The sequence below is a fragment of the Astatotilapia calliptera genome, chromosome 18 (genome assembly GCF_900246225.1).
Source record: "Astatotilapia calliptera chromosome 18, fAstCal1.2, whole genome shotgun sequence".
Classification (NCBI taxonomy): Eukaryota; Metazoa; Chordata; class Actinopteri; order Cichliformes; family Cichlidae; genus Astatotilapia; species Astatotilapia calliptera.
In genome coordinates this window covers 4,715,429-4,726,758 of record NC_039319.1, presented here as the reverse complement: position 1 = coordinate 4,726,758, position 11,330 = coordinate 4,715,429, and the positions used below count along the sequence as shown (strand labels likewise).

At 39.9% G+C, this 11,330-nt stretch overlaps 1 long non-coding RNA gene across 1 annotated transcript; it reads right to left on the bottom strand.

The window, feature by feature from the left end:
- Positions 1 to 2,019: 2,019 nt before the first annotated feature.
- Positions 2,020 to 4,706, bottom strand: LOC113010378 (uncharacterized). Its single transcript, XR_003270318.1, has 4 exons — positions 4,562 to 4,706; positions 3,538 to 3,686; positions 2,679 to 2,836; positions 2,020 to 2,601 (listed from the first exon to the last, which is right to left on the bottom strand). It is a non-coding gene; the product is annotated as an uncharacterized LOC113010378 (long non-coding RNA).
- Between the last annotated feature and the right edge of the window lie 6,624 nt (positions 4,707 to 11,330).

Genomic DNA, 11,330 nt, shown 5'->3' with positions numbered 1-11,330 from the left:
TGAGTTTAACGTGGGTCAGATGTCAGGAGGCAGAGTTCAGGAGTCTGACAGCTGTGGGGAAGAAGCTGTTCCGGTACCTGGTGGTCTTAGTCCGGAGGCTCCTGTAGCGCCTCCCAGAGGGCAGGAGGGTGAAGAGTCCATGTGATGGGTGACTGGGGTCTTTGATGATTTTCCCAGCCCTTTTCAGACACCGCGTCCTGTAGATGTCTTTTATGGCAGGAAGTGGTGCTCCGGCGATGCGCTGGGCAGTTTTCACGACCCTCTGCAACGCCTTCCGGTCCGAGGCAGAGCAGTTCCCGTACCAGACTGTTATACAGTTGGTCAGGATGCTCTCGATGGTGCAGCGATAGAAGTTCACCAGGATGTCTGAGGACAGGTGGTTCTTCCTCAGAGTCCTCAAGAAGAAGAGGCGCTGGTGAGCCTTCTTGACCAGCTTGGAGCAGTTGGTCGTCCAGGTGAGATCCTCGGAGATGTGGACTCCCAGGAACTTGAAGCTGCTCACACGCTCCACAGCCGTCCCCTTAATGTGGATGGGTGGATGTGGGTCAAAGTATGTTTGTAGGTCACATTCACAAAGGTAGCATGGTTTGGCACTTAATTTTACCCATCAGAGTATTTTTCTAGCTAATATTCACAAAGGTAGGAGGGTTCGCCACTTAATTTCGTGTTGTGCGCATGGGCAAAAACAACGGGTAGGATGGATTCCTAGAACAATCGGGAGCAAGGGCGTAGATTTCGCATGGACACAAGGGACATGTCCCCACCAATATCCATATGAGTGCCTCATTAGTAATTTTTGTGCTTAAATGTTGCATAATTTTTCTGAGAGATCTTTTACTTTGTGGTAATCTTAGATGAGTAGTTTTATGGACAAAACCCACCAGGTCATTCAGTGTTCCCTTAGTGCTAATGTATATAAGAGATGTTGGTGTAATATAACTGAAGTAATGTTGTTAAGTCCTTAAAGTCATATTCTTTTATTGTCATGACTGTATTTGAAGCTTTTTTTTTCTTTTGTATGATACCCGATTTATATGGAATATGGCTGAGGTAACCTAAAGTCTAAAATACATTTGTTTAATAGTAATTAACATTATACAATTCACATATAAAACTATGAATTGTAATTTTAAATGGTTTAAAAGCATGTAGAATAGCATATGTAGGCAAGTATATTTCTCTCTTTCTTTCTTTTTTTTTTTTTTTTTATCAAGAAGCAAAGACAAAAAGGAAAAAAAAGAAACAGGGCAGGGTTTGGTGGTTGAATCATCCATCCCCACCAATGCCAAAACCAAATCTACGCCCTTGATTGGGAGCCTTGTTTCTTTTTTTTTTCTTTCTCTCACCCTCTCTCTCTCACCTTTCTCGCTTCACGCTGCATGTGAGCCTTGTGTTTGCACTGAGTTGAGGGGGAAGGAACGCAAACACTGCCTTATGTTTGCGGAGCAGGGGGGAGGAGCGGTACACTCGCAGTAGCACAGGAACAGAGCAGGGGGGAGAGGGAGAGAAAGAGAGCAAGGGACAACATCATCACATTAGAAAAGTATAGTAATGAAAATGACTGACACCAAGAAAAGAAGCAAAATCTGTAACCATTTCAATTTTATTGACCATAGGCAGAGTGTAGAGTCTCACTCAGAAAAATAAAGGTGCCAACTGGAACCAAAAGTGGTTCTTTAGACTGATGCCATAGAAGAACCTTTTTTGGTGCCACAAAGAACCTTTCAAACAATGGTTCTTTGAAGAACCATTTCTTTCAGTGGTTCATTGAAGAACCATTAAAGGTGCCCCAAAGAACCATCAAGAAATGGTTCTTTGGGGCACCTTTAATGGTTTTTCAAAGAACCTTTTTAAAAATGGTTCTTTAAAGAACCATTTTTAAAAAGGTCCTTCAAATGGTTCTTTAAAAAACCATTTTAAATCTTTCAAAATAAAATGCATCATAAATTGAATTTGAGTAGGGTAAAATAAATACGAGCACAGCATAGACATATATTAATGGTTTATTGTCATTTTGTAGTATACCAAAACACAAAAAGGCATTTTAACCCTCAGCATAACATCACTACTAATACATGTCACATATTAGTGTTTTAAACAGTAATAATTAAATATATTTGCTATACTATAAATAAATATATATAAATACTATAGCTACAGATAACACAACAAATAATACATGTATTGTTTAATTAATAAAACATCAGAAAGTGATAAAACACATTAGAAATAGCAACAGCTTCATAACAGACCAATAAATCAACACATTTTCATCAGCAGATGTTTGCATGTTCAGTAAAAATATTTCAACAAGTTTATGATTAAAATGATCAATGAACTTTAGCATTACACCATGTAATGTACATTTCATGTTGTACTCATGGTCCTTTGTTAGTCCAGTTTAGGATAATGTCTCTGACGTATGTTTCATATCAAATATATGTCATATCAAAACAAGCCCACACCTGCAGTTGTTTCAGTTTTTGCACTGGTGTTTCCTGTCAGCTGGTCAACCTCACTCAGGCGGACATCCATATAAGCCAACCAAACGACAAGTTCCTCCCTTTGTGCTTCAAATCCCTCCCACTCTGAGACAAGGAGCTGAAAGAGAGAGAAAAGAGTCAATTATAAAGAAGAGAGAAAAGTGAAACCCTCCTCAGAAGGTCTGACTCGCATACCTGCAGTTGACCTGTGATGGACTCCAGTTTGGCGTTCACGTCATCCCTCGCCGATGCCAACAGCCGAGTCTGCAGGGTGCCCTGGAAGAGCTGAGTTAATGTTCGACTCCTCCTGGTCAGGCTCTCCAGCTGGATGACCCGAGGTCTCACCGCTGCCTCTGAACACAGAAACACAAATTGCATCTGAAGCAGGAGGTGCAGATTTTTTTTGCTATTCTTTTCTAAATCCAGGCTAGATCACGTGGAGGTATTTGGAAAACTTTTTTGGCCAGTGGACGACTGTTGTCTTGCAGAAAGTCAAATCAAACATATTCGATACACAATCAATTCACAAGAACACATTATAAAAAATAAGTCCAGTTCTTGCCTGATTTCAAGTGAAATCTGCATCAAAACAGGGTGACAGAAATAAAACGAGTGCACAAAGCCTCACTTTGTACAAGCCTGCTATTACAGTTCTCCTCTATGCAGACGACTTTCCTGTTTTCAAGGCACAACTTGGATCTGCTGTACAAATCTTATGGATACACACTAAATGAAACAATAGTGTGCACGACTCCAGATTCTGATCCCTCATCCTAATATGGTCCCAACATAGCAACAGCAATAAAGCAAATGTTGAGGCTTCAAAATACAAAGTCCATAAACCAATGGCTGACATGGGTTTTATCATAAGGGTGATAAATATACAGATTTCAGTCTGTCTTAGAGATTTGATGTTCATTTACCTGCAGATGCACTATACGTACCTGCTCTGTGGTTTTTCACAACATTTTGCACATCACTATTTAATACAGGAAGTAGGTGAACTAAAACAAGTCATCTTTCTTTGTGAGAGGACCATATTAATGAAACAAACCTCAATGACATCATAGGGATCCCTAAAGATGCTCCTGCTGCTTTTCTTCCTCCTCATCCTAAGCTTCCTTCTCCTTGTCCTCGCCTTCCATCCAATTGTAATTCAACCTAATTGTGTTTCTCCCCCTCCTCTTCCTCATTTTGTTGGAGCTGTGAACACAATTAATGTGAATCTGGATTAATTTGTGCAAACAAGAAAAATCTACAGCTTTTTGGTCAGAGGTGCTCTTGTGATTTAAGCCGGGTAGAGTAGATTTATGTGTTGATGCTACCTGCTTCAGCTCTGGCTGCTGAGTGATATTTACACCCTGGCTGGATTACAAACTTTAACCATGTGCTGAACTTTGGCCCAGCGTTGATACCTCTTGTTAGTATAACGACCTCTTCTTAGCTTGTATGTATGATGGTGGATAAATGAAATATACAAAAAAATTAACTATATTACAAAAGAACATCTTGGAAACATCAAATGACCGGAGCATAACTTGTCAACTAGTCCGAAACTAAGTTATGCAGGAACAGTCAAAGACACCTTCTCATGTCACATTTCTATTCATTTCTATATAATTCGATTAGACAATAAAGAGTTATCTAATCTAATTATTCATTCAAAACACTTATGCATAGCTGCATTTTATACAGCTCATACAGAATTCAAAGTAGAGGTTCATGTGAGTATTTAATGTACGGCTCAGATCTACAGAATTTCAGAGTTTCTAGAGCAGACACAGAGCTCACGCCACAACAGGCTTCAGGCGCCATTTTAGTGACTTTAACAATATATTACATTTTAATTTCGGTCTAGCTGACATTAGGTTATGTACGCAGCACGCAATTGAACCACATATTTTAGAAGCCAAAGGTTCAAATTAGCTGGGAGCAGCTTCACTTAATTATAACAGTGGTTTGACGTCAACGGCTAACGTATCTAGCTAATCGCTACTGTTAGCACAACATTAACAGCAAGCTACAATGACGAGTAACAAAAACAAAACAGTAATAAGGTTTTAATGAAACTGTTTTACCTTTTCTAACAGTCCCAGAATCCACAGCTTCAAAGTCCAGCAGGTACTGAAGACTGTTATCCGCCTCGCTGTCACCGTCCGTGAGTTTTTTTCCCGAAAGGTCAAGGCCCGCCGCTCGCACACTCTGTCTGCGCATGCGCATCCCAACGACTGACCCCTCCGTCCGCTCCCGGGAGGTTATAGTATGACGTGTTCTGACGTCACTCTCTCTCTCCCTGTCATTTATTTGGCTCGAAACACATATCAACAAATTGCTCAGTGATGAACAACTACTCAGATCATTTACCTAAGCAGTGTGCTTTGTCAAAACGAAGTGTGTGTTCATTACACTGACATTCTGTTCTGCAGTTGTTATTTACTTGTATTTTATAATTTGACTTTACATACTGCTAGGTGGTTTGTAAAGTTTACAATAACTAGTATTATCATTATGCTATATTTTCAAAAATATATAATAATCTCAAAAGTAATGCCTTGGAGTAGAAAATAGTAATGCTTTATTAAAATTTAAAACTAAAGTACAGTATTTGAATGTGTGTATTGTGTCTACTGTTTGCAAATATTTCTAACTTTTATTTGAATATTCAGTTTCCTACCATCTTCTCTTAAAGGGTAATTGCCAGGTATCCCGCCCTCCCCCTTCGCACACACATGCACACAAAGAAAACACACAGTATAATTAACAGCCTCATTATAGTGAATAAATATTTATGCCATTTACACCATCAAACTTAGATTGCTAAGGATGAAGAACCTTTTGTTCTTTAAAGAACCATTTGTAATAGCTGAAGAACCATCCACAAAATAAAAAGGTTCTTTGACGCATGGTTCTTTAAAGAACCATGAAGACATCTGAAGAACCATTTAAGAACCATAATTTTTCTGAGTGCTGCAGCAAAAGGATATCGACCATGGCTCCAGCAAACATCTGCTGACACTAGAAAGTAATATTAAACACTAGTGATGTGTCCTGTGTGTCGAAGCTTCGAAGCGTGCGTCGAGTAATCTCGGGGGAGTTTTTGTGAAGCGCGTACAGAGGCTTGCTTTGATTACGTTCGAGGCCTCGTGGGCAGTCAGTACCACGTGACTGATTCAGGAATTGGCTCGCCGGTTCGCGCCAGATTCAAAATAAAATGGGCAGCAAAACACAGCTGATTCCCTCATCACACTGTGTTGTGGAATTGGATTACGTACGTGCTACATAGTTACTTGAGCATTTTTTCTTCGATGGAACCAGCAAGGAAGAGATTTTTTTTCTCTTCTAATAAATTATGCACACAGTAATAAATATCACAACTGATAAGTACCATAATATAAATAAACAACACTACAGATCCTATAGCCTGACTTATGTCTTTAAATTTATTAAAAAGTGAAGCGCCACACAGTTTGTGTCATTATCCAGATGTACATAAGCATGATTACACAGTTACTAGGGGCGGGTTTTGATTATCGATTAAAATCGATTCTAGCTTGGATAACGTGATATTGATTCATTAAAATCCTGAATCGATTTTTAATATAAATTTATTTTGCCCCAAATGCCAGAATCTCAGGTTAAACCTCACTAAATTCCAACAACCACCAAACAGCTAAAACAGTAAATGACAGCAGATGCACGTAGGCTATTATGCACAAAGACGTAAACACAAAGCACGGACCCGCCGACACATCAGAATCAGTGAGATGTGGCCTTTCTCACCCGACGGCACGGACACGGTCAGGGCCGAAAGCCGACAGCTCGCTGATTCTGATCCGTCGGCGGGCTTTGTGTTTACGCCCTTTTTGCGCTGATTCTTATAACGTCACATCATTATAATCACAGAGCCTGTTTCACTTGAATCGTCCACTTGATGGCGCAGTAGAGCAAATGAATCATCACAATGCTTCGAACCATGAGTCGACCAGTTGGATGGAAAGCTTCCGTTCATCACGAGGCTTCATCTCACCATCACTATTAAACACATTCTAACAACAGCTTATCAAGCTTAAACGTGCTGCTGTTTATCCGCTGGTTTCCTCTTTCTGGCGCAAAGTGGACGATAAACAAACAAGAGAGATGGGACTTGCGACAGAAAAGCCGATCAGCTGATCATTGACCATTTTCAGGATTGAAGTAGCAACAGGGGGGGGGAGAAAAGAGAAGAAGAGGCAGCTGCGCATGGTAAAGACAGAATAACTCCAGCTTTGTGTCTTTTTTCAGCTGAAGTACGGGAAAAATCTTGTTCCGTTTCCCTTCAATACAATTTTCTTCTGTTTGTCTGTGATAACATTGCTTTCAGGGCCTTTGCCCAAGCAAGGAGGAGCTCCTCGGCTGTAATTGGTCCAGCCCAGAGTCGATCATGACCCTTTGCCCAGTCCACCACCTTTAATTGTTTATACCGGTTATTTATTTTAAAAAAACAAACAAAACTCCAAAATATCAGCCCATGAAAACAAAAAATCACCATTGGCTCACACCAAGCAAATGCCCGGTATGCCCGATGGCATGCAGTCCAGCTGTAGTTGGGACGGAAATTACGAGAAGTTTGTTTAAGTGTCTACTACACCCACTCCAAATGTCTCAGTATATCAGATAACATCTATTTTATGACTAGGGATGGGTATTGATAAGATTTTCATGATTCCGATTCCATTTTCGATTCTGTTTAACGATTCAATTCTTTATCGATTCTTTTTAAAAAAGGAGAACACTAAGGTCGATTAGCTTAGAACTTTGTTTTATATCTTCTCTTTGAACAAGATAGAAATTTAGGAGTAACATGGCCTTACAAACCCAACAGTGAGATCTTAAGAGATCCAGCCTACGGCTCTTCAATGGGGTGTCACAGGGTCCCCAGGAAAAAAAATTGTAAATGTAAAATAATAAAATGAATATTCTTCTGTGGCAATAACAAAGTATAACATCAATTATTCTGTAGCAATTACACAAGAATATCCAGTAATGTCCCTGCCTACAATTAAACACATTCACTTACCGAAAATCGGGGGAATCTGCTGTGGCAAATGGGTTCAAGCCTTTTACCACAAACTTAGTCTCTGCTCGGTGACATTCGTCTATCCCGGCCTGAAAGGAGACGCTAACGGTAGACTGCAGTGAGAATTGCCAGCATCTGAGCCAGACTCTGTCTGTCTCTCTCATCATGGTCACCTAAATGCACAGTAATGGTTTTGTAATAAGGCAGATCGCGGTAACATAATATGCACTGTTAGTTGATTATTTACCTGCCGCATTAACGGGAGAGGACGTGCAAATGTTACCGCTGCTGCTGGGTTGAGATTCACGAATCCGGAGCGGAATTAAAAACACGACATTCATTTAAGGTCATCGTGTGTTTTGTGAGCAAATGCTTTTGCATATTCGTAGTGTTTCCTCCCTTAAATGAAGTATCTACTTTGCAAGTATTGCAAGTTGCCCTGTTGTCATCCGTTCTTGTAAACTATAATCAAACTTTTGAGCGTTTGAGCTTAGGCACCGTGTTTCCTGCCAGGTAAATGACGCTCCGCAATGTGGTGACGTCATTCGGGGCGACTGGAATCGATAAGGGAATCGTTTGCAAAAATGGCAACCAATGCCAAGGAATTGAAACAGTGGGAATCGGTTCTCAACAAGAACCGGTTTTCGATACCTATCCCTATTTATGACAGCATGACATAATCTCATAATCATTCCTCAGCCTGATGTCCACCAGCTGGTTCGGGGTTTACCACCATGACACGGTCCACAGCTCAGTGCAGCAGCCTCAGCAATAAAGGTCCTGAAGATGGTCCATTCAAACTCAGTTTCCCTCTGAATGCTGTCGAAGCTCTGCCAGAGGTGAGTGTTTAAGATCTCACGGACAGGGGCCGCTGCTAGGTGAATTACTGAATTCACTTACGAAAACATGTGAGTGAATTAGTGTCAACTAGTGGTAGGACTGAGCTAAAGTGCTATTGTATCTGCCTCTATCTGGTGGAAGGAGGCTGATACTGCAGGTCACCCCACAGCCCTGGTCGGAACAGATGGAACTTATATTAGAAGTAATAAATAAAAATAAAAATAAAAATTATACATTTATAAACAATTAAGAAATAAAAAAGGGATCAATTGATTAAAATAAAGATCAGAGCAATGATAAAGAATAAACTAATATTCACGATTTTCAAAAAAGTAGACAAAGAATTGATAATACTAATAAAAACAAAAAACTAACACTAAAATGAGAACAACCTAAAAGGAAATGCATAAACAAATTGTAAGTTAATTAAATTTAACATCCAGATAAAAGAAATAGAAAAGGGGAAAACCCAAGGATTTGAACCAGAAGAGTGAGAGAGAGATTACAATGGCTACTAATATCCCTGCAACATTCAAAGAAGACAACCCAGCGCTGCCTAGCAATATGAGACAGCTCAAGTGTTAGGGCCAAGTGGCCTATGAGAAAGAGAGCGTGGATCCAAATGCAAGACACATTGCAGAGGCAAGAATTGCTTTTCACTACTTTGTTGTGTATTTACAATTATGGCTACGTGGTATCAGTCTAGGAGCTCTGGTTCTGCCGTGTGAGTGATAATGGATATCAGGGTAAAAGGCACTGCAACAGAGGAGAGAAAAGTTAATGATCGGAGGGAAAATCGGAGTGAGTGACCAGGAGAAAACAACTTCTAATCTGTTTTCCAGGAGTATTAGAAACTGGTGGGCAGGAGAAGAAGCAGATGAGATGGTGGAAATCCAGAGGAGCGTGATGCCAGACAGGTCAGTATTCCAGAGAGTGAGATCAGCAGCCAATGGAAGAGGTAGGTAACTCTAAGGTATTGAGGTAAGTGACATGGGCTCGTGGCGTGACCACTTGGAGGGAGAAGAGAGTCAAGTCAATTTCAATCATAACATAGAACAGAACTTTTACATGACCTGGTGACAACCACAAGGTAGCTGACAGACTGGCTGAGAACTGGTGGAGACTAGTGATGGCCCGCTTGAAGCTGAAGCTCCGGTGCGTGTGTCAAAAAAAATCAACAAACTGCTTCAGAAGCACTGTGTCGAAGCTTGATTCGTTTGGCCAGAGTCACGTGATCAGTGACATCCGAAGCTTCATTTAGAGCCTAACTGCTTCGGTATCTGATTCAATGGTTTATAAGGAAGCGAATCATTCGCGGGATTTGTGGAGTGTTTTGATGGTGACAGCGAACCACTGATCATTCCACTGAGAGATTTGGAGCCAGCGAGGAATAGCGGAGGTTCTGTTGTGTGGGAGAATTTTGAGTTGATTTTTGTAAATCGGGTGGGTTTTCCAGCTTTGTGTTCTGGCCGTTTGCTTTTGTTTTGTGCGTGTTTATTTTATCTGAAAATGAGGAAAAAGGTAAAATGTCAAAAATCTGCTTCCATAATATAAATATCATTAAATAACTTTAGAAAAACTTCCACTTGACTCTTTACATGTAATGTTGTAAAATTATATATTTTATTGTTTAAAATTACTCTGAAAATGTTAGTCTGCCAAATGTGCAGCAATTTAATTTGTTTATTCTCTTTAGCTGATAGTTTGTGGGACCCAGGTAGACTGTATAACTGCATCTCTATCAGTTTCTCTGCACTCCAGCCTCCTCTGTGCCATGTGAAGGGATTTTCCTTAAGGCAGGAGAAATTATCTCCACGAAAAGGAACAGGTTCGGCCATCGACACTAGAACAAATTCTCTTTTTAAATAAAAATGGAAAAGGGTTACCTTAAATGCATCATGTTTTTAATTTGCAAGTTCATAAGCATTTTTCCTTTTCCATTTCACAATCAATTCTACCCCCAGGTCAAAAATATGTCTGGGAAAATTTCCCTAATATAATATTATTTATAAATACACCCGTCTAGCGATTAATTGCATAAGTGCATGGAGGCAAGACCTCAGAGCAACTTTGGACAGTTTGGACCATCAAAGTGACTCACATATATATAAAATAATTACCAAGTGCATCTTCAAATCCAGTTTCAGTTTCTACCAACCAACATATCACAAACCATTCAAAATGGAACACTGTTAAAGTTACACATTAGTCCAAATTATCCAAAATCCAAATTATTATATCTCAAAACAACAGCTGGGTATCAACAGGTGCCCACATAAAAGCAGTACAAGTTATGATATAAACATAGAGAATAAACAACCTAAGTATGTGGGTCACAAACAATATGAGTAACTGCTTAACATTGTCATTCCCGAAAATATTCCTTTTCTGTATACAAAGCACTTCCCAAATATGTCAAGCCAATGTAAAGAAAATGTAAAAAAAAACAACAACAAAAACAACAACAGGACTTCTAGCAGTGTGCAAGTCAGCGAAAAGTGATTGCAACTGTTTGCTGCTTTAAACACCTTCAAACTGTGAACTTCAGATAAACAACTGGCTTTAATTAAGGCTACCTCATGAACACATGTATTTTTTTTTTGTACAGACAATTCCGATTGTGTTTTTCAGAAATAGTTCTTTTTACATCAAGACACCAAAAATAGTCGGAACCAGGAGTGGTGGGGTTGGTTTGTCGTCTTCAGCACTGATAACTGGCTTCTGTCTTGTGTCAGTGACGTAAAAGACGGATTTAATGTGACATGACCATTCAAACAGCAGTCGCTTTCTAAAACATCAGATATGTATCGGATTCAGTACCACATATGAAAGTGACCCAGGTCGGATTTGAAAATATCTAATTTATGCTGTTCAAACTGTCATACCATGATGGGATATGGGGAGCATAGGGTCAAAAAGTCAGATTTGATGCGCTTTTGCCTGCAGGGTGC